General features: G+C 46.4%; 53 non-coding genes across 53 annotated transcripts; all 53 read left to right on the top strand.

The window, feature by feature from the left end:
* Positions 1-2541: 2541 nt before the first annotated feature.
* On the top strand, positions 2542-2615 carry TRNAT-AGU (transfer RNA threonine (anticodon AGU)). Its single transcript has one exon. It is a non-coding gene; the product is annotated as a tRNA-Thr (tRNA).
* Positions 2616-2710: 95 nt separating this feature from the next.
* Positions 2711-2784, top strand: TRNAT-AGU (transfer RNA threonine (anticodon AGU)). The gene has a single exon. It is a non-coding gene; the product is annotated as a tRNA-Thr (tRNA).
* Positions 2785-3221: 437 nt separating this feature from the next.
* Positions 3222-3295, top strand: TRNAT-AGU (transfer RNA threonine (anticodon AGU)). Its single transcript has one exon. It is a non-coding gene; the product is annotated as a tRNA-Thr (tRNA).
* A 600-nt stretch (positions 3296-3895) lies between these two features.
* On the top strand, positions 3896-3969 carry TRNAT-AGU (transfer RNA threonine (anticodon AGU)). The gene has a single exon. It is a non-coding gene; the product is annotated as a tRNA-Thr (tRNA).
* Positions 3970-4232: 263 nt separating this feature from the next.
* Positions 4233-4306, top strand: TRNAT-AGU (transfer RNA threonine (anticodon AGU)). The gene has a single exon. It is a non-coding gene; the product is annotated as a tRNA-Thr (tRNA).
* Positions 4307-4743: 437 nt separating this feature from the next.
* TRNAT-AGU (transfer RNA threonine (anticodon AGU)) lies at positions 4744-4817 on the top strand. Its single transcript has one exon. It is a non-coding gene; the product is annotated as a tRNA-Thr (tRNA).
* Positions 4818-5082: 265 nt separating this feature from the next.
* On the top strand, positions 5083-5156 carry TRNAT-AGU (transfer RNA threonine (anticodon AGU)). The gene has a single exon. It is a non-coding gene; the product is annotated as a tRNA-Thr (tRNA).
* Positions 5157-5249: 93 nt separating this feature from the next.
* On the top strand, positions 5250-5323 carry TRNAT-AGU (transfer RNA threonine (anticodon AGU)). The gene has a single exon. It is a non-coding gene; the product is annotated as a tRNA-Thr (tRNA).
* A 942-nt stretch (positions 5324-6265) lies between these two features.
* On the top strand, positions 6266-6339 carry TRNAT-AGU (transfer RNA threonine (anticodon AGU)). Its single transcript has one exon. It is a non-coding gene; the product is annotated as a tRNA-Thr (tRNA).
* A 95-nt stretch (positions 6340-6434) lies between these two features.
* TRNAT-AGU (transfer RNA threonine (anticodon AGU)) lies at positions 6435-6508 on the top strand. Its single transcript has one exon. It is a non-coding gene; the product is annotated as a tRNA-Thr (tRNA).
* A 97-nt stretch (positions 6509-6605) lies between these two features.
* Positions 6606-6679, top strand: TRNAT-AGU (transfer RNA threonine (anticodon AGU)). Its single transcript has one exon. It is a non-coding gene; the product is annotated as a tRNA-Thr (tRNA).
* A 606-nt stretch (positions 6680-7285) lies between these two features.
* TRNAT-AGU (transfer RNA threonine (anticodon AGU)) lies at positions 7286-7359 on the top strand. Its single transcript has one exon. It is a non-coding gene; the product is annotated as a tRNA-Thr (tRNA).
* Positions 7360-7623: 264 nt separating this feature from the next.
* Positions 7624-7697, top strand: TRNAT-AGU (transfer RNA threonine (anticodon AGU)). Its single transcript has one exon. It is a non-coding gene; the product is annotated as a tRNA-Thr (tRNA).
* Positions 7698-8129: 432 nt separating this feature from the next.
* TRNAT-AGU (transfer RNA threonine (anticodon AGU)) lies at positions 8130-8203 on the top strand. The gene has a single exon. It is a non-coding gene; the product is annotated as a tRNA-Thr (tRNA).
* Positions 8204-8810: 607 nt separating this feature from the next.
* Positions 8811-8884, top strand: TRNAT-AGU (transfer RNA threonine (anticodon AGU)). Its single transcript has one exon. It is a non-coding gene; the product is annotated as a tRNA-Thr (tRNA).
* Positions 8885-8979: 95 nt separating this feature from the next.
* TRNAT-AGU (transfer RNA threonine (anticodon AGU)) lies at positions 8980-9053 on the top strand. Its single transcript has one exon. It is a non-coding gene; the product is annotated as a tRNA-Thr (tRNA).
* Positions 9054-9148: 95 nt separating this feature from the next.
* On the top strand, positions 9149-9222 carry TRNAT-AGU (transfer RNA threonine (anticodon AGU)). Its single transcript has one exon. It is a non-coding gene; the product is annotated as a tRNA-Thr (tRNA).
* A 433-nt stretch (positions 9223-9655) lies between these two features.
* On the top strand, positions 9656-9729 carry TRNAT-UGU (transfer RNA threonine (anticodon UGU)). Its single transcript has one exon. It is a non-coding gene; the product is annotated as a tRNA-Thr (tRNA).
* Positions 9730-9822: 93 nt separating this feature from the next.
* Positions 9823-9896, top strand: TRNAT-AGU (transfer RNA threonine (anticodon AGU)). The gene has a single exon. It is a non-coding gene; the product is annotated as a tRNA-Thr (tRNA).
* Positions 9897-10833: 937 nt separating this feature from the next.
* TRNAT-AGU (transfer RNA threonine (anticodon AGU)) lies at positions 10834-10907 on the top strand. The gene has a single exon. It is a non-coding gene; the product is annotated as a tRNA-Thr (tRNA).
* A 96-nt stretch (positions 10908-11003) lies between these two features.
* Positions 11004-11077, top strand: TRNAT-AGU (transfer RNA threonine (anticodon AGU)). The gene has a single exon. It is a non-coding gene; the product is annotated as a tRNA-Thr (tRNA).
* Positions 11078-11171: 94 nt separating this feature from the next.
* On the top strand, positions 11172-11245 carry TRNAT-AGU (transfer RNA threonine (anticodon AGU)). Its single transcript has one exon. It is a non-coding gene; the product is annotated as a tRNA-Thr (tRNA).
* Positions 11246-11340: 95 nt separating this feature from the next.
* On the top strand, positions 11341-11414 carry TRNAT-AGU (transfer RNA threonine (anticodon AGU)). The gene has a single exon. It is a non-coding gene; the product is annotated as a tRNA-Thr (tRNA).
* A 437-nt stretch (positions 11415-11851) lies between these two features.
* On the top strand, positions 11852-11925 carry TRNAT-AGU (transfer RNA threonine (anticodon AGU)). The gene has a single exon. It is a non-coding gene; the product is annotated as a tRNA-Thr (tRNA).
* A 264-nt stretch (positions 11926-12189) lies between these two features.
* On the top strand, positions 12190-12263 carry TRNAT-AGU (transfer RNA threonine (anticodon AGU)). Its single transcript has one exon. It is a non-coding gene; the product is annotated as a tRNA-Thr (tRNA).
* Positions 12264-12695: 432 nt separating this feature from the next.
* TRNAT-AGU (transfer RNA threonine (anticodon AGU)) lies at positions 12696-12769 on the top strand. The gene has a single exon. It is a non-coding gene; the product is annotated as a tRNA-Thr (tRNA).
* Positions 12770-13031: 262 nt separating this feature from the next.
* On the top strand, positions 13032-13105 carry TRNAT-AGU (transfer RNA threonine (anticodon AGU)). Its single transcript has one exon. It is a non-coding gene; the product is annotated as a tRNA-Thr (tRNA).
* Positions 13106-13544: 439 nt separating this feature from the next.
* On the top strand, positions 13545-13618 carry TRNAT-AGU (transfer RNA threonine (anticodon AGU)). The gene has a single exon. It is a non-coding gene; the product is annotated as a tRNA-Thr (tRNA).
* A 95-nt stretch (positions 13619-13713) lies between these two features.
* On the top strand, positions 13714-13787 carry TRNAT-AGU (transfer RNA threonine (anticodon AGU)). Its single transcript has one exon. It is a non-coding gene; the product is annotated as a tRNA-Thr (tRNA).
* Positions 13788-14220: 433 nt separating this feature from the next.
* Positions 14221-14294, top strand: TRNAT-UGU (transfer RNA threonine (anticodon UGU)). Its single transcript has one exon. It is a non-coding gene; the product is annotated as a tRNA-Thr (tRNA).
* A 93-nt stretch (positions 14295-14387) lies between these two features.
* TRNAT-AGU (transfer RNA threonine (anticodon AGU)) lies at positions 14388-14461 on the top strand. The gene has a single exon. It is a non-coding gene; the product is annotated as a tRNA-Thr (tRNA).
* Positions 14462-15398: 937 nt separating this feature from the next.
* Positions 15399-15472, top strand: TRNAT-AGU (transfer RNA threonine (anticodon AGU)). The gene has a single exon. It is a non-coding gene; the product is annotated as a tRNA-Thr (tRNA).
* A 96-nt stretch (positions 15473-15568) lies between these two features.
* Positions 15569-15642, top strand: TRNAT-AGU (transfer RNA threonine (anticodon AGU)). Its single transcript has one exon. It is a non-coding gene; the product is annotated as a tRNA-Thr (tRNA).
* Positions 15643-15736: 94 nt separating this feature from the next.
* TRNAT-AGU (transfer RNA threonine (anticodon AGU)) lies at positions 15737-15810 on the top strand. Its single transcript has one exon. It is a non-coding gene; the product is annotated as a tRNA-Thr (tRNA).
* Positions 15811-15905: 95 nt separating this feature from the next.
* Positions 15906-15979, top strand: TRNAT-AGU (transfer RNA threonine (anticodon AGU)). The gene has a single exon. It is a non-coding gene; the product is annotated as a tRNA-Thr (tRNA).
* Positions 15980-16416: 437 nt separating this feature from the next.
* TRNAT-AGU (transfer RNA threonine (anticodon AGU)) lies at positions 16417-16490 on the top strand. Its single transcript has one exon. It is a non-coding gene; the product is annotated as a tRNA-Thr (tRNA).
* A 264-nt stretch (positions 16491-16754) lies between these two features.
* TRNAT-AGU (transfer RNA threonine (anticodon AGU)) lies at positions 16755-16828 on the top strand. Its single transcript has one exon. It is a non-coding gene; the product is annotated as a tRNA-Thr (tRNA).
* Positions 16829-17260: 432 nt separating this feature from the next.
* Positions 17261-17334, top strand: TRNAT-AGU (transfer RNA threonine (anticodon AGU)). The gene has a single exon. It is a non-coding gene; the product is annotated as a tRNA-Thr (tRNA).
* Positions 17335-17596: 262 nt separating this feature from the next.
* Positions 17597-17670, top strand: TRNAT-AGU (transfer RNA threonine (anticodon AGU)). The gene has a single exon. It is a non-coding gene; the product is annotated as a tRNA-Thr (tRNA).
* Positions 17671-18109: 439 nt separating this feature from the next.
* On the top strand, positions 18110-18183 carry TRNAT-AGU (transfer RNA threonine (anticodon AGU)). The gene has a single exon. It is a non-coding gene; the product is annotated as a tRNA-Thr (tRNA).
* A 95-nt stretch (positions 18184-18278) lies between these two features.
* Positions 18279-18352, top strand: TRNAT-AGU (transfer RNA threonine (anticodon AGU)). Its single transcript has one exon. It is a non-coding gene; the product is annotated as a tRNA-Thr (tRNA).
* Positions 18353-18785: 433 nt separating this feature from the next.
* Positions 18786-18859, top strand: TRNAT-UGU (transfer RNA threonine (anticodon UGU)). The gene has a single exon. It is a non-coding gene; the product is annotated as a tRNA-Thr (tRNA).
* Positions 18860-18952: 93 nt separating this feature from the next.
* On the top strand, positions 18953-19026 carry TRNAT-AGU (transfer RNA threonine (anticodon AGU)). Its single transcript has one exon. It is a non-coding gene; the product is annotated as a tRNA-Thr (tRNA).
* Positions 19027-19963: 937 nt separating this feature from the next.
* TRNAT-AGU (transfer RNA threonine (anticodon AGU)) lies at positions 19964-20037 on the top strand. Its single transcript has one exon. It is a non-coding gene; the product is annotated as a tRNA-Thr (tRNA).
* Positions 20038-20133: 96 nt separating this feature from the next.
* On the top strand, positions 20134-20207 carry TRNAT-AGU (transfer RNA threonine (anticodon AGU)). The gene has a single exon. It is a non-coding gene; the product is annotated as a tRNA-Thr (tRNA).
* A 94-nt stretch (positions 20208-20301) lies between these two features.
* Positions 20302-20375, top strand: TRNAT-AGU (transfer RNA threonine (anticodon AGU)). The gene has a single exon. It is a non-coding gene; the product is annotated as a tRNA-Thr (tRNA).
* Positions 20376-20470: 95 nt separating this feature from the next.
* TRNAT-AGU (transfer RNA threonine (anticodon AGU)) lies at positions 20471-20544 on the top strand. Its single transcript has one exon. It is a non-coding gene; the product is annotated as a tRNA-Thr (tRNA).
* A 96-nt stretch (positions 20545-20640) lies between these two features.
* Positions 20641-20714, top strand: TRNAT-AGU (transfer RNA threonine (anticodon AGU)). Its single transcript has one exon. It is a non-coding gene; the product is annotated as a tRNA-Thr (tRNA).
* Positions 20715-20978: 264 nt separating this feature from the next.
* Positions 20979-21052, top strand: TRNAT-AGU (transfer RNA threonine (anticodon AGU)). The gene has a single exon. It is a non-coding gene; the product is annotated as a tRNA-Thr (tRNA).
* A 263-nt stretch (positions 21053-21315) lies between these two features.
* TRNAT-AGU (transfer RNA threonine (anticodon AGU)) lies at positions 21316-21389 on the top strand. Its single transcript has one exon. It is a non-coding gene; the product is annotated as a tRNA-Thr (tRNA).
* Positions 21390-21660: 271 nt separating this feature from the next.
* TRNAT-AGU (transfer RNA threonine (anticodon AGU)) lies at positions 21661-21734 on the top strand. The gene has a single exon. It is a non-coding gene; the product is annotated as a tRNA-Thr (tRNA).
* A 96-nt stretch (positions 21735-21830) lies between these two features.
* On the top strand, positions 21831-21904 carry TRNAT-AGU (transfer RNA threonine (anticodon AGU)). Its single transcript has one exon. It is a non-coding gene; the product is annotated as a tRNA-Thr (tRNA).
* A 93-nt stretch (positions 21905-21997) lies between these two features.
* On the top strand, positions 21998-22071 carry TRNAT-AGU (transfer RNA threonine (anticodon AGU)). The gene has a single exon. It is a non-coding gene; the product is annotated as a tRNA-Thr (tRNA).
* Positions 22072-22284: the final 213 nt, after the last annotated feature.

Here is a 22284-nt window from a genome sequence, read left to right as displayed (position 1 = left end):
ACTTGCAAAGACGAGGTGCGCAGTGTCAAGGAAAAATTAGAACTGCATGACAGAGAGCGTTATCGAGGCGCCTGGGTTCGCGCGCGCGCAAATGATCTTGCCGCGGGTGAGACGCCCACAAAAAGGGCGCTTGGTCTCGAAAAAGCGCAAGGACGCCGAAACCACATCGATAAGGTCTATTGCAACGGGACTCTCGCGAGCGACAATGAAAGCATCGAAAGGGCCTTTGCCGCGTATTATCAGTCACTTTTTGCAATTCGAAAAGCGAATGTACATGGTTTTAAAGAAGAGTTTCTCAAGCGCTTGCCGCGGCTTAGTGACGACACAAAAAAGCTTTTAGAAGGCAGAATAACGGAAGGCGAAGTGGAAAGCGCGATTGGTCATCTGAACCCCGGAAAGTCACCGGGACCCGATGGCCTAACCGCAGCATGGTATAAGACGTTTAGAACAGAACTGTCCCCGGGGTTAGCTGAGCTGTTCAATGAGGCGTACGAACGGAAAACTCTGCCGCCCTCCTTCAGCAAAGCGCATACGATATTAATTCCTAAAACGGACGAAGGGGAAAAACTTAAACTGGTGACATCGTATAGGCCCATATCGCTGACCAATGTCGACTACAAGATTTTTATGAAGGTTCTGGCAGCGCGACTTCAAGGTGTCATTAAAGAAATTGTTGGAGAGCACCAAACTTGTGGAATCAAAGGCAGAACCATTAGCTCAAACATTCACAAGATGCGGTGTGTGCTAGAGTGTTGTGACGAAGATTCACTTGGCGTTGCGGTGCTCCAGATAGACCTGGAGAAAGCTTTTGATTGTGTTGCGCATGATATTTTGTTTGTCATCTTAGATCATATTAATGTCGGTTCCATCATCAAGGAGGGAGTGGCCTTGGCGTACCAGAACTGCACAACACGTTTAATTGTTAACAAGTCTTTGGGGGCCCCCATTCACGTAATGCGTTCTGTGCGTCAAGGCTGCCCCCTCAGTCCACTTTTGTTTTGTATTTACATCGAAGCGATGTGCTTAGCGATAAATGAAAATGAAAAAATACGTGGCTTCAGCTTGGCGGCAGTGGAAGTTAAGCTGCTGGCATATGCAGACGACATTGCGGTGTGTTGTACGAACAAAGAAAGTGTAGAGGAAACGATAAGTGTTGTGAAACATTTTTGTAGCGTCACAGGAAGCCGCGTAAACTGGGCGAAATCTCTTGGGCTGTGGCACGGAAGGTGGCCTTCAAAGCCGGACCTTTTTGCGAATGTGCACTGGACGGAAACACCGACAAGGTACCTCGGTGTTCCCCTGGAATGTTATAACAGCAGCGAGGAGTATTGGTCGCGGCAAACAAAAGAGACGAAGGAAAAAGCAGACAGGTGGAAAGGCATGAACCTGTCTGTTTTTGCTAGGGCTACTGTGTGCAACATGTTTTTTATCGCTAAACTGTGGTATGTGATGCAGGTGTTACATTGTTCAAGGATCAACGTGCAAAGGCTGCACAGAGTGTTCGCAGTTTTTATATGGGGCTCGAAATGGGAAAGGTGCAGACGGACCAACTTGTTCAGGCGCGTGAAGGACGGAGGTCTTGGTTTGGCGCACCTATTTGTGAGACAAGTAGTAAATAGATTTTTGTTTTTCCGTGACGTCAGGGATCCGTTTTTGCGTACGGTATGCCAGCTCAGGTTAGGCAGTGCCTTACCAGATCTTGTTGTTACTACGGATAGCCGGCCCGTGACGTTGCGTGGGTATCTCAAGGAAGTGGTAGACAGTGTACGTTTTTTATCTGTACGCTTTTCGATAGATTATCTAGCAAGTGTTAGAAGAAAAGAATTGTACAAAGATGTATGTGCTATGGTTTTGCCAGTACCATTGTACAGGGCCATATACAGTGGAAGACCGGGACAAAATGTACTGAAGCGGGTGAGAAACATGCAGGTACCTACAGGGGTGAAAACTTTTTTCTTCAAGTTACACACAGGAACACTATCAGTAAAGACTTTCACAGAGGAACGGGGTTTTTTTACACCATGGGGGTCACACTGCTTGATATGTAAGAAACCAGAAACAATAGACCATGTTTTTTTGCATTGTTGGGAAGGGGTACATTTTTGGGACATATTACAGAGGACAATAAAGAAGGATTTTCCACTAGACCCACACGGAATAAGGTACCTCGCAGTAACAAATGATGATGGGGTCCCATTTGATGTAGTGATGTTGACCGGTCTCCACTGTATATGGCGTGCACGAATGGCCGGATACCATTTCGACCCGGACGCAAAGCCAGCAGTAATTTATTTCAGGCAAAGCATGTCTGCATTCATTGAGTGTAGCAAAATAGGGGATATCGAGCCAGAATGGTTGTCAAGGTTTGAACCCCTGGCAAACCTTAAGTATTTTTAAGAGGACAACATCAGTACAGATGGGACTGATGGCAATGTTTGTTCTTTTTTTTTCTCTTTGTATTGTAATATATGTGTGTGCAATGATTGCCCTGTACAATGTCCATGCCAGGCAATAAATAAAAAAAAAAAAAAAAAAAAAGCAGGCGCCGTGGCTTAGTTAGTTAAAGCGCCTGTCTAGTAAACAGGAGATCGTGAGTTCGAATCTCACCGGTGCCTCGGGAGTCAAGACTAACGTCTCTTTAGTTTTTTGTTTTCGAAGTTTAGTTCGAAATACTTCTGATGGTGTCACTGCCTGAACAAGACGCTGCGCAGGTGCCGTGGCTTAGTTAGTTAAAGCGCCTGTCTAGTAAACAGGAGATCGTGAGTTCGAATCTCACCGGTGCCTCGAGAGTCAAGACTAACGTCTCTCTAGTTTTTTTTTGTTTTCGAAGTTTAGTTAGAAATACTTCTGATGGTGTCACTGCCTGAACAAAACGCTGCGCAGGCGCTGTGGCTTAGTTAGTTAAAGCGCCTTTCTAGTAAACAGGAGATCGTGAGTTCGAATCTCACCGGTGCCTCGAGAGTCAAGACTAACGTCTCTCTAGTTTTTTTGTTTTCGAAGTATAGTTCGAAATACTTCTGATGGTGTCACTGCCTGAACAAGACGCTGCGCGGGCGCTGTGGCTTAGTTAGTTAAAGCGCCTGTCTAGTAAGAGGAAGATCGTGAGTTCGAATCTCACCTGTGCCTCGAGAGTCAAGACAAACGTCTCTCAAGTTTCTTGTTTTCGAAGTATACTTCGAAACACTTCTGATGGTGTCACTGCCTGAACAAGACGCTGCGCAGGCGCCGTGGCTTAGTTGGTTAAAGCGCCTGTCTAGTAAACAGGAGATCGTGAGTTCGAATATCACCGGTGCCTCGAGAGTCAAGACAAACGTCTCTCTACTTTTTTGTTTTCGAAGTCTAGTTCGAAATACTTCTGATGGTGTTACTGCCTGAACAAGACGCTGCGTAGGCGCCGTGGCTTAGTTGGTTAAAGCGCCTGTCTAGTAAACAGGAGATCATGAGTTCGAATCTCACCGGTGCATCGAGAGTCAAGACAAACGTCTCTCTATTTTTTGTTTTCGAACATTCATGACTTCTTTGCGCAATCACGTACACGGACACAAGGAAAAGAGGCAAACAACACGGGCGCCCGTGTTGTTTGCCTCTTTTCCTTGTGTCCGTGTACGTGTTTGCGCAAAGAAGTCATGATCGAGTACGAACTCGCCCAACTTTCAGTACTTTTGTTTTCGAAGTTTAGTTCGAAATACTTCTGATGGTGTCACTGCCTGAACAAGACGCTGCGCAGGCGCCGTGGCTTATTTGGTTCAAGCGCCTGTCTAGTAAACCGGAATTCGTGAGTTCGAATTTCACCGGTGCCTCGAGAGTCAAGACAAACGGCTCTCTAGTTTTTTGTTTTCGAAGTTTACTTCGAAACACTTCTGATGGTGTCACTGCCTGAAGAAGACGCTGCGCAGGCGCCGTGGCTTAGTTAGTTAAAGCGCCTGTCTAGTAAACAGGAGATCGTGAGTTCGAATCTCACCGGTGCCTCGGGAGTCAAGACTAACGTCTCTCTATTTTTTTGTTTTCGAACATTCATGACTTCTTTGCGCAAACACGTACACGGACACAAGGAAAAGAGGCAAACAACACGGGCGCCCGTGTTGTTTGCCTCTTTTCCTTGTGTCCGTGTACGTGTTTGCGCAAAGAAGTCATGATCGAGTACGAACTCGCCCAACTTTCAGTACTTTTGTTTTCGAAGTTTAGTTCGAAATACTTCTGATGGTGTCACTGCCTGAACAAGACGCTGCGCAGGCGCCGTGGCTTAGTTGGTTAAAGCGCCTGTCTAGTAAACAGAAGGTTATGAGTTCGAATCTCACCGGTGCCTCGAGAGTCAAGACTGACGTCTCTCTAGTTTTTTTTGTTTTCGAAGTTTAGTTAGAAATACTTCTGATGGTGTCACTGCCTGAACAAAACGCTGCGCAGGCGCTGTGGCTTAGTTAGTTAAAGCGCCTTTCTAGTAAACAGGAGATCGTGAGTTCGAATCTCACCGGTGCCTCGAGAGTCAAGACTAACGTCTCTCTAGTTTTTTTTGTTTTCGAAGTTTAGTTAGAAATACTTTTTATGGTGACACTGCCTGAACAAGACGCTGCGCAGGCGCCGTGGCTTAGTTGGTTAAAGCGCCTGTCTAGTAAACAGGAGATCCTGAGTTCGAATATCACTGGTGCCTCGAGAGTCAAGACAAACGTCTCTCTACTTTTTTGTTTTCGAAGTCTAGTTCGAAATACTTGTGATGGTGTCACTGCCTGAACAAGACGCTGCGTAGGCGCCGTGGCTTAGTTGGTTAAAGCGCCTGACTAGTAAACAGGAGATCATGAGTTCGAATCTCACCGGTGCCTCGAGAGTCAAGACAAACGTCTCTCTAGTTTTTTGTTTTCGAAGTTTAGTTCGAAATACTTCTGATGGTGTCACTGCCTGAACAAGACGCTGCGCCGGCGCCGTGGCTTATTTGGTTAAAGCGCCTGTCTAGTAAACCGGAGATCGTGAGTTCGAATCTCACCGGTGCCTCGAGAGTCAAGACAAACGTCTCTCTAGTTTTTTTGTTTTCGAAGTATAGTTCGAAATACTTCAGATGGTGTCACTGCCTGCACAAGACGCTGCGCAGGCGCCGTGGCTTAGTTAGTTAAAGCGCTTGTCTAGTAAACAGGAGATCGTGAGTTCGATTCTCACCGGTGCCTCGGGAGTCAAGACTAACGTCTCTAGTTTTTTGTTTTCGAAGTTTAGTTCGAAATACTTCTGATGGTGTCACTGCCTGAACAAGACGCTGCACAGGTGCCGTGGCTTAGTTGGTTAAAGCGCCTGTCTAGTAAACAGGAGATCGTGAGTTCAAATCTCACCGGTGCCTCGAGAGTCAAGACAAACATCTCTCTAGCTTTTTGTTTTCGAAGTTTAGTTCGAAATACTTCTGATGGTGTCACTGTCTGAACAACAGGCTGCGCAGGCGCCGTGGCTTAGTTGGTTAAAGCGCCTGTCTAGTAAATAGAAGATTATGAGTTCGAATCTCACCGGTGCCTCGAGAGTCCAGACTAACGTCTCACTAGTTTTTTTTTGTTTTCGAAGTTTAGTTAGAAATACTTCTGATGGTGTTACTGCCTGAACAAGACGCTGCGTAGGCGCCGTGGCTTAGTTGGTTAAAGCGCCTGTCTAGTAAACAGGAGATCATGAGTTCGAATCTCACCGGTGCATCGAGAGTCAAGACAAACGTCTCTCTAGTTTTTTGTTTTCGAAGTTTAGTTCGAACTACTTCTGATGGTGTCACTGCCTGAACAAGACGCTGCGCAGGCGCCGTGGCTTAGTTAGTCAAAGCGCCTGTCTAGTAAAAAGGAGATCGTGAGTTCGAATCTCACCGGTGCCTCGGGAGTCAAGACTAACGTCTCTCTAGTTTTTTGTTTTCGAACATTCATGACTTCTTTGCGCAAACACGTACACGGACACAAGGAAAAGAGGCAAACAACACGGGCGCCCGTGTTGTTTGCCTCTTTTCCTTGTGTCCGTGTACGTGTTTGCGCAAAGAAGTTATGATCGAGTACGAACTCGCCCAACTTTCAGTACTTTTGTTTTCGAAGTTTAGTTCGAAATACTTCTGATGGTGTCACTGCCTGAACAAGACGCTACGCAGGCGCCGTGGCTTATTTGGTTCAAGCGCCTGTCTAGTAAACCGGAATTCGTGAGTTCGAATTTCACCGGTGCCTTGAGAGTCAAGACAAACGGCTCTCTAGTTTTTTGTTTTCGAAGTTTACTTCGAAACACTTCTGATGGTGTCACTGCCTGAACAAGACGCTGCGCAGGCGCCGTGGCTTAGTTGGTTAAAGCGCCTGTCTAGTAAACAGGAGATCGTGAGTTCGAATATCACCGGTGCCTTGAGAGTCAAACAAACGTCTCTCTACTTTTTTTGTTTTCCAAGTTTAGTTCGAAATACTTCTGATGGTGTCACTGCCTGAACAAGACGCTGCGCAGGCGCCGTGGCTTAGTTGGTTAAAGCGCCTGTCTAGTAAACAGAAGGTTATGAGTTCGAATCTCACCGGTGCCTCGAGAGTCAAGACTGACGTCTCTCTAGTTTTTTTTGTATTCGAAGTTTAGTTCGAAATACTTCTAATGGTGTCACTGCCTGAACAAGACGCTGCACAGGTGCCGTGGCTTAGTTGGTTAAAGCGCCTGTCTAGTAAACAGGAGATCATGAGTTCAAATCTCACCGGTGCCTCGAGAGTCAAGACAAACATCTCTCTAGGTTTTTGTTTTCCAAGTTTAGTTCGAAATACTTCTGATGGTGTCACTGTCTGAACAACAGGCTGCGCAGGCGCCGTGGCTTAGTTGGTTAAAGCGCCTGTCTAGTAAATAGAAGATTATGAGTTCGAATCTCACCGGTGCCTCGAGAGTCAAGACTAACGTCTCTCTAGTTTTTTTTTGTTTTCGAAGTTTAGTTAGAAATACTTCTGATGGTGTCACTGCCTGAACAAAACGCTGCGCAGGCGCTGTGGCTTAGTTAGTTAAAGCGCCTTTCTAGTAAACAGGAGATCGTGAGTTCGAATCTCACCGGTGCCTCGAGAGTCAAGACTAACGTCTCTCTAGTTTTTTTGTTTTCGAAGTATAGTTCGAAATACTTCTGATGGTGTCACTGCCTGAACAAGACGCTGCGCGGGCGCTGTGGCTTAGTTAGTTAAAGCGCCTGTCTAGTAAGAGGAAGATCGTGAGTTCGAATCTCACCTGTGCCTCGAGAGTCAAGACAAACGTCTCTCAAGTTTCTTGTTTTCGAAGTATACTTCGAAACACTTCTGATGGTGTCACTGCCTGAACAAGACGCTGCGCAGGCGCCGTGGCTTAGTTGGTTAAAGCGCCTGTCTAGTAAACAGGAGATCGTGAGTTCGAATATCACCGGTGCCTCGAGAGTCAAGACAAACGTCTCTCTACTTTTTTGTTTTCGAAGTCTAGTTCGAAATACTTCTGATGGTGTTACTGCCTGAACAAGACGCTGCGTAGGCGCCGTGGCTTAGTTGGTTAAAGCGCCTGTCTAGTAAACAGGAGATCATGAGTTCGAATCTCACCGGTGCATCGAGAGTCAAGACAAACGTCTCTCTAGTTTTTTGTTATGGAAGTTTAGTTCGAAATACTTCTGATGGTGTCACTGCCTGAGCAATACGCTGCGCAGGCGCCGTGGCTTAGTTAGTCAAAGCGCCTGTCTAGTAAACAGGAGATCGTGAGTTCGAATCTCACCGGTGCCTCGGGAGTCAAGACTAACGTCTCTCTAGTTTTTTGTTTTCGAACATTCATGACTTCTTTGCGCAAACACGTACACGGACACAAGGAAAAGAGGCAGAAAACACGGGCGCCCGTGTTGTTTGCCTCTTTTCCTTGTGTCCATGTACGTGTTTGCGCAAAGAAGTTATGATCGAGTACGAACTCGCCCAACTTTCAGTACTTTTGTTTTCGAAGTTTAGTTCGAAATACTTCTGATGGTGTCACTGCCTGAACAAGACGCTGCGCAGGCGCCGTGGCTTATTTGGTTCAAGCGCCTGTCTAGTAAACCGGAATTCGTGAGTTCGAATTTCACCGGTGCCTCGAGAGTCAAGACAAACGGCTCTCTAGTTTTTTGTTTTCGAAGTTTACTTCGAAACACTTCTGATGGTGTCACTGCCTGAACAAGACGCTGCGCAGGCGCTGTGGCTTAGTTAGTTAAAGCGCCTGTCTAGTAAACAGGAGATCGTGAGTTCGAATCTCACCGGTGCCTCGGGAGTCAAGACTAACGTCTCTCTATTTTTTGTTTTCAAACATTCATGACTTCTTTGCGCAATCACGTACACGGACACAAGGAAAAGAGGCAAACAACACGGGCGCCCGTGTTGTTTGCCTCTTTTCCTTGTGTCCGTGTACGTGTTTGCGCAAAGAAGTCATGATCGAGTACGAACTCGCCCAACTTTCAGTACTTTTGTTTTCGAAGTTTAGTTCAAAATACTTCTGATGGTGTCACTGCCTGAACAAGACGCTGCGCAGGCGCCGTGGCTTAGTTGGTTAAAGCGCCTGTCTAGTAAACAGAAGGTTATGAGTTCGAATCTCACCAGTGCCTCGAGAGTCAAGACTGACGTCTCTCTAGTTTTTTTTGTTTTCGAAGTTTAGTTAGAAATACTTCTGATGGTGTCACTGCCTGAACAAAACGCTGCGCAGGCGCTGTGGCTTAGTTAGTTAAAGCGCCTTTCTAGTAAACAGGAGATCGTGAGTTCGAATCTCACCGGTGCCTCGAGAGTCAAGACTAACGTCTCTCTAGTTTTTTTTTTTGTTTTCGAAGTTTAGTTAGAAATATTTCTTATGGTGTCACTGCCTGAACAAGACGCTGCGCAGGCGCCGTGGCTTAGTTGGTTAAAGCGCCTGTCTAGTAAACAGGAGATCGTGAGTTCGAATATCACTGGTGCCTCGAGAGTCAAGACAAACGTCTCTCTACTTTTTTGTTTTCGAAGTCTAGTTCGAAATATTTGTGATGGTGTCACTGCCTGAACAAGACGCTGCGTAGGCGCCGTGGCTTAGTTGGTTAAAGCGCCTGTCTAGTAAACAGGAGATCATGAGTTCGAATCTCACCGGTGCCTCGAGAGTCAAGACAAACGTCTCTCTAGTTTTTTGTTTTCGAAGTTTAGTTCGAAATACTTCTGATGGTGTCACTGCCTGAACAAGACGCTGCGCAGGCGCCGTGGCTTAGTTAGTTAAAGCGCCTGTCTAGTAAACAGGAGATCGTGAGTTCGAATCTCACCGGTGCCTCGGGAGTCAAGACTAACGTCTCTCTAGTTTTTTTTGTTTTCGAACATTCATGACTTCTTTGCGCAAACACGTACACGGACACAAGGAAAAGAGGCAAACAACACGGGCGCCCGTGTTGTTTGCCTCTTTTTCTTGTGTCCGTGTACGTGTTTCCGCAAAGAAGGCATGATCGAGTACGAACTCGCCAAACTTTCAGTACTTTTGTTTTCGAACTTTAGTTCGAAATACTTCTGATGGTGTCACTGCCTGAACAAGACGCTGCGCCGGCGCCGGCTTAGTTGGTTAAAGCGCCTGTCTAGTAAACCGGAGATCGTGAGTTCGAATCTTACCGGTGCCTCGAGAGTCAAGACAAACGTCTCTCTAGTTTTTTTGTTTTCGAAGTATAGTTCGAAATACTTCAGATGGTGTCACTGCCTGAACAAGACGCTGCGCAGGCGCCGTGGCTTAGTTAGTTAAAGCGCTTGTCTTGTAAACAGGAGATCGTGAGTTCGAATCTCACCGGTGCCTCGGGAGTCAAGACTAACGTCTCTAGTTTTTTGTTTTCGAAGTTTAGTTCGAAATACTTCTGATGGTGTCACTGCCTGAACAAGACGCTGCACAGGTGCCGTGGCTTAGTTGGTTAAAGCGCCTGTCTAGTAAACAGGAGATCGTGAGTTCAAATCTCACCGGTGCCTCGAGAGTCAAGACAAACGTCTCTCTAGCTTTTTGTTTTCGAAGTTTAGTTCGAAATACTTTGATGGTGTCACTGTCTGAACAACAGGATGCGCAGGCGCCGTGGCTTAGTTGGTTAAAGCGCCTGTCTAGTAAATAGAAGATTATGAGTTCGAATCTCACCGGTGCCTCGAGAGTCAAGACTAACGTCTCTCTAGTTTTTTTTTGTTTTCGAAGTTTAGTTAGAAATACTTCTGATGGTGTTACTGCCTGAACAAGACGCTGCGTAGGCGCCGTGGCTTAGTTGGTTAAAGCGCCTGTCTAGTAAACAGGAGATCATGAGTTCGAATCTCACCGGTGCATCGAGAGTCAAGACAAACGTCTCTCTAGTTTTTTGTTTTCGAAGTTTAGTTCGAAATACTTCTGATGGTGTCACTGCCTGAACAAGACGCTGCGCAGGCGCCGTGGCTTAGTCAAAGCGCCTGTCTAGTAAAAAGGAGATCGTGAGTTCGAATCTCACCGGTGCCTCGGGAGTCAAGACTAACGTCTCTCTAGTTTTTTGTTTTCGAACATTCATGACTTCTTTGCGCAAACACATACACGGACACAAGGAAAAGAGGCAAACAACACGGGCACCCGTGTTGTTTGCCTCTTTTCCTTGTGTCCGTGTACGTGTTTGCGCAAAGAAGTTATGATCGAGTACGAACTCGCCCAACTTTCAGTACTTTTGTTTTCGAAGTTTAGTTCGAAATACTTCTGATGGTGTCACTGCCTGAACAAGACGCTGCGCAGGCGCCGTGGCTTATTTGGTTCAAGCGCCTGTCTAGTAAACCGGAATTCGTGAGTTCGAATTTCACCGGTGCCTTGAGAGTCAAGACAAACGGCTCTCTAGTTTTTTGTTTTCGAAGTTTACTTCGAAACACTTTTGATGGTGTCACTGCCTGAACAAGACGCTGCGCAGGCGCCGTGGCTTAGTTGGTTAAAGCGCCTGTCTAGTAAACAGGAGATCGTGAGTTCGAATATCACCGGTGCCTCGAGAGTCAAGACAAACGTCTCTCTACTTTTTTTGTTTTCGAAGTTTAGTTCGAAATAGTTCTGATGGTGTCACTGCCTGAACAAGACGCTGCGTAGGCGCCGTGGCTTAGTTGGTTAAAGCGCCTGTCTAGTAAACAGGAGATCATGAGTTCGAATCTCACCGGTGCCTCGAGAGTCAAGACAAACGTCTCTCTAGTTTGTTGTTTTCGAAGTTTAGTTCGAAATACTTCTGATGGTGTCACTGCTGAACAAGACGCTGCGCAGGCGCCGTGGCTTAGTTAGTTAAAGCGCCTGTCTAGTAAACAGGAGATCGTGAGTTCGAATCTCACCGGTGCCTCGGGAGTCAAGACTAACGTCTCTTTAGTTTTTTGTTTTCGAAGTTTAGTTCGAAATACTTCTGATGGTGTCACTGCCTGAACAAGACGCTGCGCAGGTGCCGTGGCTTAGTTAGTTAAAGCGCCTGTCTAGTAAACAGGAGATCGTGAGTTCGAATCTCACCGGTGCCTCGAGAGTCAAGACTAACGTCTCTCTAGTTTTTTTTTGTTTTCGAAGTTTAGTTAGAAATACTTCTGATGGTGTCACTGCCTGAACAAAACGCTGCGCAGGCGCTGTGGCTTAGTTAGTTAAAGCGCCTTTCTAGTAAACAGGAGATCGTGAGTTCGAATCTCACCGGTGCCTCGAGAGTCAAGACTAACGTCTCTCTAGTTTTTTTGTTTTCGAAGTATAGTTCGAAATACTTCTGATGGTGTCACTGCCTGAACAAGACGCTGCGCGGGCGCTGTGGCTTAGTTAGTTAAAGCGCCTGTCTAGTAAGAGGAAGATCGTGAGTTCGAATCTCACCTGTGCCTCGAGAGTCAAGACAAACGTCTCTCAAGTTTCTTGTTTTCGAAGTATACTTCGAAACACTTCTGATGGTGTCACTGCCTGAACAAGACGCTGCGCAGGCGCCGTGGCTTAGTTGGTTAAAGCGCCTGTCTAGTAAACAGGAGATCGTGAGTTCGAATATCACCGGTGCCTCGAGAGTCAAGACAAACGTCTCTCTACTTTTTTGTTTTCGAAGTCTAGTTCGAAATACTTCTGATGGTGTTACTGCCTGAACAAGACGCTGCGTAGGCGCCGTGGCTTAGTTGGTTAAAGCGCCTGTCTAGTAAACAGGAGATCATGAGTTCGAATCTCACCGGTGCATCGAGAGTCAAGACAAACGTCTCTCTAGTTTTTTGTTATGGAAGTTTAGTTCGAAATACTTCTGATGGTGTCACTGCCTGAGCAATACGCTGCGCAGGCGCCGTGGCTTAGTTAGTCAAAGCGCCTGTCTAGTAAACAGGAGATCGTGAGTTCGAATCTCACCGGTGCCTCGGGAGTCAAGACTAACGTCTCTCTAGTTTTTTGTTTTCGAACATTCATGACTTCTTTGCGCAAACACGTACACGGACACAAGGAAAAGAGGCAGAAAACACGGGCGCCCGTGTTGTTTGCCTCTTTTCCTTGTGTCCATGTACGTGTTTGCGCAAAGAAGTTATGATCGAGTACGAACTCGCCCAACTTTCAGTACTTTTGTTTTCGAAGTTTAGTTCGAAATACTTCTGATGGTGTCACTGCCTGAACAAGACGCTGCGCAGGCGCCGTGGCTTATTTGGTTCAAGCGCCTGTCTAGTAAACCGGAATTCGTGAGTTCGAATTTCACCGGTGCCTCGAGAGTCAAGACAAACGGCTCTCTAGTTTTTTGTTTTCGAAGTTTACTTCGAAACACTTCTGATGGTGTCACTGCCTGAACAAGACGCTGCGCAGGCGCTGTGGCTTAGTTAGTTAAAGCGCCTGTCTAGTAAACAGGAGATCGTGAGTTCGAATCTCACCGGTGCCTCGGGAGTCAAGACTAACGTCTCTCTATTTTTTGTTTTCGAACATTCATGACTTCTTTGCGCAATCACGTACACGGACACAAGGAAAAGAGGCAAACAACACGGGCGCCCGTGTTGTTTGCCTCTTTTCCTTGTGTCCGTGTACGTGTTTGCGCAAAGAAGTCATGATCGAGTACGAACTCGCCCAACTTTCAGTACTTTTGTTTTCGAAGTTTAGTTCGAAATACTTCTGATGGTGTCACTGCCTGAACAAGACGCTGCGCAGGCGCCGTGGCTTAGTTGGTTAAAGCGCCTGTCTAGTAAACAGAAGGTTATGAGTTCGAATCTCACCGGTGCCTCGAGAGTCAAGACTGACGTCTCTCTAGTTTTTTTTGTTTTCGAAGTTTAGTTAGAAATACTTCTGATGGTGTCACTGCCTGAACAAAACGCTGCGCAGGCGCTGTGGCTTAGTTAGTTAAAGCGCCTTTCTAGTAAACAGGAGATCGTGAGTTCGAATCTCACCGGTGCCTCGAGAGTCAAGACTAACGTCTCTCTAGTTTTTTTTTTGTTTTCGAAGTTTAGTTAGAAATATTTCTTATGGTGTCACTGCCTGAACAAGACGCTGCGCAGGCGCCCTGGCTTAGTTGGTTAAAGCGCCTGTCTAGTAAACAGGAGATCGTGAGTTCGAATATCACTGGTGCCTCGAGAGTCAAGACAAACGTCTCTCTACTTTTTTGTTTTCGAAGTCTAGTTCGAAATATTTGTGATGGTGTCACTGCCTGAACAAGACGCTGCGTAGGCGCCGTGGCTTAGTTGGTTAAAGCGCCTGTCTAGTAAACAGGAGATCATGAGTTCGAATCTCACCGGTGCCTCGAGAGTCAAGACAAACGTCTCTCTAGTTTTTTGTTTTCGAAGTTTAGTTCGAAATACTTCTGATGGTGTCACTGCCTGAACAAGACGCTGCGCAGGCGCCGTGGCTTAGTTAGTTAAAGCGCCTGTCTAGTAAACAGGAGATCGTGAGTTCGAATCTCACCGGTGCCTCGGGAGTCAAGACTAACGTCTCTCTAGTTTTTTTTGTTTTCGAACATTCATGACTTCTTTGCGCAAACACGTACACAGACACAAGGAAAAGAGGCAAACAACACGGGCGCCCGTGTTGTTTGCCTCTTTTTCTTGTGTCCGTGTACGTGTTTCCGCAAAGAAGGCATGATCGAGTACGAACTCGCCAAACTTTCACTACTTTTGTTTTCGAACTTTAGTTCGAAATACTTCTGATGGTGTCACTGCCTGAACAAGACGCTGCGCCGGCGCCGGCTTAGTTGGTTAAAGCGCCTGTCTAGTAAACCGGAGATCGTGAGTTCGAATCTTACCGGTGCCTCGAGAGTCAAGACAAACGTCTCTCTAGTTTTTTTGTTTTCGAAGTATAGTTCGAAATACTTCAGATGGTGTCACTGCCTGAACAAGACGCTGCGCAGGCGCCGTGGCTTAGTTAGTTAAAGCGCTTGTCTTGTAAACAGGAGATCGTGAGTTCGAATCTCACCGGTGCCTCGGGAGTCAAGACTAACGTCTCTAGTTTTTTGTTTTCGAAGTTTAGTTCGAAATACTTCTGATGGTGTCACTGCCTGAACAAGACGCTGCACAGGTGCCGTGGCTTAGTTGGTTAAAGCGCCTGTCTAGTAAACAGGAGATCGTGAGTTCAAATCTCACCGGTGCCTCGAGAGTCAAGACAAACGTCTCTCTAGCTTTTTGTTTTCGAAGTTTAGTTCGAAATACTTTGATGGTGTCACTGTCTGAACAACAGGATGCGCAGGCGCCGTGGCTTAGTTGGTTAAAGCGCCTGTCTAGTAAATAGAAGATTATGAGTTCGAATCTCACCGGTGCCTCGAGAGTCAAGACTAACGTCTCTCTAGTTTTTTTTTGTTTTCGAAGTTTAGTTAGAAATACTTCTGATGGTGTTACTGCCTGAACAAGACGCTGCGTAGGCGCCGTGGCTTAGTTGGTTAAAGCGCCTGTCTAGTAAACAGGAGATCATGAGTTCGAATCTCACCGGTGCATCGAGAGTCAAGACAAACGTCTCTCTAGTTTTTTGTTTTCGAAGTTTAGTTCGAAATACTTCTGATGGTGTCACTGCCTGAACAAGACGCTGCGCAGGCGCCGTGGCTTAGTCAAAGCGCCTGTCTAGTAAAAAGGAGATCGTGAGTTCGAATCTCACCGGTGCCTCGGGAGTCAAGACTAACGTCTCTCTAGTTTTTTGTTTTCGAACATTCATGACTTCTTTGCGCAAACACATACACGGACACAAGGAAAAGAGGCAAACAACACGGGCACCCGTGTTGTTTGCCTCTTTTCCTTGTGTCCGTGTACGTGTTTGCGCAAAGAAGTTATGATCGAGTACGAACTCGCCCAACTTTCAGTACTTTTGTTTTCGAAGTTTAGTTCGAAATACTTCTGATGGTGTCACTGCCTGAACAAGACGCTGCGCAGGCGCCGTGGCTTATTTGGTTCAAGCGCCTGTCTAGTAAACCGGAATTCGTGAGTTCGAATTTCACCGGTGCCTTGAGAGTCAAGACAAACGGCTCTCTAGTTTTTTGTTTTCGAAGTTTACTTCGAAACACTTTTGATGGTGTCACTGCCTGAACAAGACGCTGCGCAGGCGCCGTGGCTTAGTTGGTTAAAGCGCCTGTCTAGTAAACAGGAGATCGTGAGTTCGAATATCACCGGTGCCTCGAGAGTCAAGACAAACGTCTCTCTACTTTTTTTGTTTTCGAAGTTTAGTTCGAAATAGTTCTGATGGTGTCACTGCCTGAACAAGACGCTGCGTAGGCGCCGTGGCTTAGTTGGTTAAAGCGCCTGTCTAGTAAACAGGAGATCATGAGTTCGAATCTCACCGGTGCCTCGAGAGTCAAGACAAACGTCTCTCTAGTTTGTTGTTTTCGAAGTTTAGTTCGAAATACTTCTGATGGTGTCACTGCTGAACAAGACGCTGCGCAGGCGCCGTGGCTTAGTTAGTTAAAGCGCCTGTCTAGTAAACAGGAGATCGTGAGTTCGAATCTCACCGGTGCCTCGGGAGTCAAGACTAACGTCTCTTTAGTTTTTTGTTTTCGAAGTTTAGTTCGAAATACTTCTGATGGTGTCACTGCCTGAACAAGACGCTGCGCAGGTGCCGTGGCTTAGTTAGTTAAAGCGCCTGTCTAGTAAACAGGAGATCGTGAGTTCGAATCTCACCGGTGCCTCGAGAGTCAAGACTAACGTCTCTCTAGTTTTTTTTTGTTTTCGAAGTTTAGTTAGAAATACTTCTGATGGTGTCACTGCCTGAACAAAACGCTGCGCAGGCGCTGTGGCTTAGTTAGTTAAAGCGCCTTTCTAGTAAACAGGAGATCGTGAGTTCGAATCTCACCGGTGCCTCGAGAGTCAAGACTAACGTCTCTCTAGTTTTTTTGTTTTCGAAGTATAGTTCGAAATACTTCTGATGGTGTCACTGCCTGAACAAGACGCTGCGCGGGCGCTGTGGCTTAGTTAGTTAAAGCGCCTGTCTAGTAAGAGGAAGATCGTGAGTTCGAATCTCACCTGTGCCTCGAGAGTCAAGACAAACGTCTCTCAAGTTTCTTGTTTTCGAAGTATACTTCGAAACACTTCTGATGGTGTCACTGCCTGAACAAGACGCTGCGCAGGCGCCGTGGCTTAGTTGGTTAAAGCGCCTGTCTAGTAAACAGGAGATCGTGAGTTCGAATATCACCGGTGCCTCGAGAGTCAAGACAAACGTCTCTCTACTTTTTTGTTTTCGAAGTCTAGTTCGAAATACTTCTGATGGTGTTACTGCCTGAACAAGACGCTGCGTAGGCGCCGTGGCTTAGTTGGTTAAAGCGCCTGTCTAGTAAACAGGAGATCATGAGTTCGAATCTCACCGGTGCATCGAGAGTCAAGACAAACGTCTCTCTAGTTTTTTGTTATGGAAGTTTAGTTCGAAATACTTCTGATGGTGTCACTGCCTGAGCAATACGCTGCGCAGGCGCCGTGGCTTAGTTAGTCAAAGCGCCTGTCTAGTAAACAGGAGATCGTGAGTTCGAATCTCACCGGTGCCTCGGGAGTCAAGACTAACGTCTCTCTAGTTTTTTGTTTTCGAACATTCATGACTTCTTTGCGCAAACACGTACACGGACACAAGGAAAAGAGGCAGAAAACACGGGCGCCCGTGTTGTTTGCCTCTTTTCCTTGTGTCCATGTACGTGTTTGCGCAAAGAAGTTATGATCGAGTACGAACTCGCCCAACTTTCAGTACTTTTGTTTTCGAAGTTTAGTTCGAAATACTTCTGATGGTGTCACTGCCTGAACAAGACGCTGCGCAGGCGCCGTGGCTTATTTGGTTCAAGCGCCTGTCTAGTAAACCGGAATTCGTGAGTTCGAATTTCACCGGTGCCTCGAGAGTCAAGACAAACGGCTCTCTAGTTTTTTGTTTTCGAAGTTTACTTCGAAACACTTCTGATGGTGTCACTGCCTGAACAAGACGCTGCGCAGGCGCTGTGGCTTAGTTAGTTAAAGCGCCTGTCTAGTAAACAGGAGATCGTGAGTTCGAATCTCACCGGTGCCTCGGGAGTCAAGACTAACGTCTCTCTATTTTTTGTTTTCGAACATTCATGACTTCTTTGCGCAATCACGTACACGGACACAAGGAAAAGAGGCAAACAACACGGGCGCCCGTGTTGTTTGCCTCTTTTCCTTGTGTCCGTGTACGTGTTTGCGCAAAGAAGTCATGATCGAGTACGAACTCGCCCAACTTTCAGTACTTTTGTTTTCGAAGTTTAGTTCGAAATACTTCTGATGGTGTCACTGCCTGAACAAGACGCTGCGCAGGCGCCGTGGCTTAGTTGGTTAAAGCGCCTGTCTAGTAAACAGAAGGTTATGAGTTCGAATCTCACCGGTGCCTCGAGAGTCAAGACTGACGTCTCTCTAGTTTTTTTTGTTTTCGAAGTTTAGTTAGAAATACTTCTGATGGTGTCACTGCCTGAACAAAACGCTGCGCAGGCGCTGTGGCTTAGTTAGTTAAAGCGCCTTTCTAGTAAACAGGAGATCGTGAGTTCGAATCTCACCGGTGCCTCGAGAGTCAAGACTAACGTCTCTCTAGTTTTTTTTTTGTTTTCGAAGTTTAGTTAGAAATATTTCTTATGGTGTCACTGCCTGAACAAGACGCTGCGCAGGCGCCCTGGCTTAGTTGGTTAAAGCGCCTGTCTAGTAAACAGGAGATCGTGAGTTCGAATATCACTGGTGCCTCGAGAGTCAAGACAAACGTCTCTCTACTTTTTTGTTTTCGAAGTCTAGTTCGAAATATTTGTGATGGTGTCACTGCCTGAACAAGACGCTGCGTAGGCGCCGTGGCTTAGTTGGTTAAAGCGCCTGTCTAGTAAACAGGAGATCATGAGTTCGAATCTCACCGGTGCCTCGAGAGTCAAGACAAACGTCTCTCTAGTTTTTTGTTTTCGAAGTTTAGTTCGAAATACTTCTGATGGTGTCACTGCCTGAACAAGACGCTGCGCAGGCGCCGTGGCTTAGTTAGTTAAAGCGCCTGTCTAGTAAACAGGAGATCGTGAGTTCGAATCTCACCGGTGCCTCGGGAGTCAAGACTAACGTCTCTCTAGTTTTTTTTGTTTTCGAACATTCATGACTTCTTTGCGCAAACACGTACACAGACACAAGGAAAAGAGGCAAACAACACGGGCGCCCGTGTTGTTTGCCTCTTTTTCTTGTGTCCGTGTACGTGTTTCCGCAAAGAAGGCATGATCGAGTACGAACTCGCCAAACTTTCACTACTTTTGTTTTCGAACTTTAGTTCGAAATACTTCTGATGGTGTCACTGCCTGAACAAGACGCTGCGCCGGCGCCGGCTTAGTTGGTTAAAGCGCCTGTCTAGTAAACCGGAGATCGTGAGTTCGAATCTTACCGGTGCCTCGAGAGTCAAGACAAACGTCTCTCTAGTTTTTTTGTTTTCGAAGTATAGTTCGAAATACTTCAGATGGTGTCACTGCCTGAACAAGACGCTGCGCAGGCGCCGTGGCTTAGTTAGTTAAAGCGCTTGTCTTGTAAACAGGAGATCGTGAGTTCGAATCTCACCGGTGCCTCGGGAGTCAAGACTAACGTCTCTAGTTTTTTGTTTTCGAAGTTTAGTTCGAAATACTTCTGATGGTGTCACTGCCTGAACAAGACGCTGCACAGGTGCCGTGGCTTAGTTGGTTAAAGCGCCTGTCTAGTAAACAGGAGATCGTGAGTTCAAATCTCACCGGTGCCTCGAGAGTCAAGACAAACGTCTCTCTAGCTTTTTGTTTTCGAAGTTTAGTTCGAAATACTTTGATGGTGTCACTGTCTGAACAACAGGATGCGCAGGCGCCGTGGCTTAGTTGGTTAAAGCGCCTGTCTAGTAAATAGAAGATTATGAGTTCGAATCTCACCGGTGCCTCGAGAGTCAAGACTAACGTCTCTCTAGTTTTTTTTTGTTTTCGAAGTTTAGTTAGAAATACTTCTGATGGTGTTACTGCCTGAACAAGACGCTGCGTAGGCGCCGTGGCTTAGTTGGTTAAAGCGCCTGTCTAGTAAACAGGAGATCATGAGTTCGAATCTCACCGGTGCATCGAGAGTCAAGACAAACGTCTCTCTAGTTTTTTGTTTTCGAAGTTTAGTTCGAAATACTTCTGATGGTGTCACTGCCTGAACAAGACGCTGCGCAGGCGCCGTGGCTTAGTCAAAGCGCCTGTCTAGTAAAAAGGAGATCGTGAGTTCGAATCTCACCGGTGCCTCGGGAGTCAAGACTAACGTCTCTCTAGTTTTTTGTTTTCGAACATTCATGACTTCTTTGCGCAAACACATACACGGACACAAGGAAAAGAGGCAAACAACACGGGCACCCGTGTTGTTTGCCTCTTTTCCTTGTGTCCGTGTACGTGTTTGCGCAAAGAAGTTATGATCGAGTACGAACTCGCCCAACTTTCAGTACTTTTGTTTTCGAAGTTTAGTTCGAAATACTTCTGATGGTGTCACTGCCTGAACAAGACGCTGCGCAGGCGCCGTGGCTTATTTGGTTCAAGCGCCTGTCTAGTAAACCGGAATTCGTGAGTTCGAATTTCACCGGTGCCTTGAGAGTCAAGACAAACGGCTCTCTAGTTTTTTGTTTTCGAAGTTTACTTCGAAACACTTTTGATGGTGTCACTGCCTGAACAAGACGCTGCGCAGGCGCCGTGGCTTAGTTGGTTAAAGCGCCTGTCTAGTAAACAGGAGATCGTGAGTTCGAATATCACCGGTGCCTCGAGAGTCAAGACAAACGTCTCTCTACTTTTTTTGTTTTCGAAGTTTAGTGCGAAATAGTTCTGATGGTGTCACTGCCTGAACAAGACGCTGCGTAGGCGCCGTGGCTTAGTTGGTTAAAGCGCCTGTCTAGTAAACAGGAGATCATGAGTTCGAATCTCACCGGTGCCTCGAGAGTCAAGACAAACGTCTCTCTAGTTTGTTGTTTTCGAAGTTTAGTTCGAAATACTTCTGATGGTGTCACTGCTGAACAAGACGCTGCGCAGGCGCCGTGGCTTAGTTAGTTAAAGCGCCTGTCTAGTAAACAGGAGATCGTGAGTTCGAATCTCACCGGTGCCTCGGGAGTCAAGACTAACGTCTCTTTAGTTTTTTGTTTTCGAAGTTTAGTTCGAAATACTTCTGATGGTGTCACTGCCTGAACAAGACGCTGCGCAGGTGCCGTGGCTTAGTTAGTTAAAGCGCCTGTCTAGTAAACAGGAGATCGTGAGTTCGAATCTCACCGGTGCCTCGAGAGTCAAGACAAACGTCTCTCTAGTTTTTTTGTTTTCGAAGTATAGTTCGAAATACCTCAGATGGTGTCACTGCCTGAACAAGACGCTGCGCAGGTGCCGTGGCTTAGTTAGTTAAAGCGCCTGTCTAGTAAACAGGAGATCGTGAGTTCGAATCTCACCGGTGCCTCGGGAGTCAAGACTAACGTCTCTCTAGTTTTTTGTTTTCGAAGTTTAGTTCGAAATACTTCTGATGGCGTCACTGCCTGAACAAGACGCTTCACATGTGCCGTGGCTTAGTTGGTTAAAGCGCCTTTCTAGTAAACAGGAGATCATGAGTTCGAATCTCACCGGTGCCTCGAGAGTCAAGACAAACATCTCTCTAGCTTTTTGTTTTCGAAGTTTACTTCGAAACACTTCTGATGGTGTCACTGCCTGAACAAGACGCTGCGCAGGCGCCGTGGCTTAGTTAGTTAAAGCGCCTGTCTAGTAAACAGGAGATCGTGAGTTCGAATCTCACCGGTGCCTCGGGAGTCAAGACTAACGTCTCTCTATTTTTTTGTTTTCGAACATTCATGACTTCTTTGCGCAAACACGTACACGGACACAAGGAAAAGAGGCAAACAACACGGGCGCCCGTGTTGTTTGCCTCTTTTCCTTGTGTCCGTGTACGTGTTTGCGCAAAGAAGTCATGATCGAGTACGAACTCGCCCAACTTTCAGTACTTTTGTTTTCGAAGTTTAGTTCGAAATACTTCTGATGGTGTCACTGCCTGAACAAGACGCTGCGCAGGCGCCGTGGCTTAGTTGGTTAAAGCGCCTGTCTAGTAAACAGAAGGTTATGAGTTCGAATCTCACCGGTGCCTCGAGAGTCAAGACTGACGTCTCTCTAGTTTTTTTTTTGTTTTCGAAGTTTAGTTAGAAATACTTCTGATGGTGTCACTGCCTGAACAAAACGCTGCGCAGGCGCTGTGGCTTAGTTAGTTAAAGCGCCTTTCTAGTAAACAGGAGATCGTGAGTTCGAATCTCACCGGTGCCTCGAGAGTCAAGACTAACGTCTCTCTAGTTTTTTTTTGTTTTCGAAGTTTAGTTAGAAATAATTCCTATGGTGTCACTGCCTGAACAAGACGCTGCGCAGGCGCCGTGGCTTAGTTGGTTAAAGCGCCTGTCTAGTAAACAGGAGATCGTGAGTTCGAATATCACCGGTGCCTCGAGAGTCAAGACAAACGTCTCTCTAGTTTTTTTGTTTTCGAAGTATAGTTCGAAATACTTCAGATGGTGTCACTGCCTGAACAAGACGCTGCGCAGGCGCCGTGGCTTAGTTAGTTAAAGCGCTTGTCTAGTAAACAGGAGATCGTGAGTTCGAATCTCACCGGTGCCTCGGGAGTCAAGACTAACGTCTCTAGTTTTTTGTTTTCGAAGTTTAGTTCGAAATACTTCTGATGGTGTCACTGCCTGAACAAGACGCTGCGCAGGTGCCGTGGCTTAGTTGGTTAAAGCGCCTGTCTAGTAAACAGGAGATCGTGAGTTCAAATCTCACCGGTGCCTCGAGAGTCAAGACAAACGTCTCTCTAGCTTTTTGTTTTCGAAGTTTAGTTCGAAATACTTTGATGGTGTCACTGTCTGAACAACACGCTGCGCAGGCGCCGTGGCTTAGTTGGTTAAACTGCCTGTCTAGTAAATAGAAGATTATGAGTTCGAATCTCACCGGTGCCTCGAGAGTCAAGACTAACGTCTCTCTAGTTTTTTTTTGTTTTCGAA

The sequence above is a fragment of the Rhipicephalus microplus genome, chromosome 5 (genome assembly GCF_043290135.1).
Source record: "Rhipicephalus microplus isolate Deutch F79 chromosome 5, USDA_Rmic, whole genome shotgun sequence".
Classification (NCBI taxonomy): domain Eukaryota; kingdom Metazoa; phylum Arthropoda; class Arachnida; order Ixodida; family Ixodidae; genus Rhipicephalus; species Rhipicephalus microplus.
This window is presented reverse-complemented; position numbering and strand designations above follow the sequence as displayed.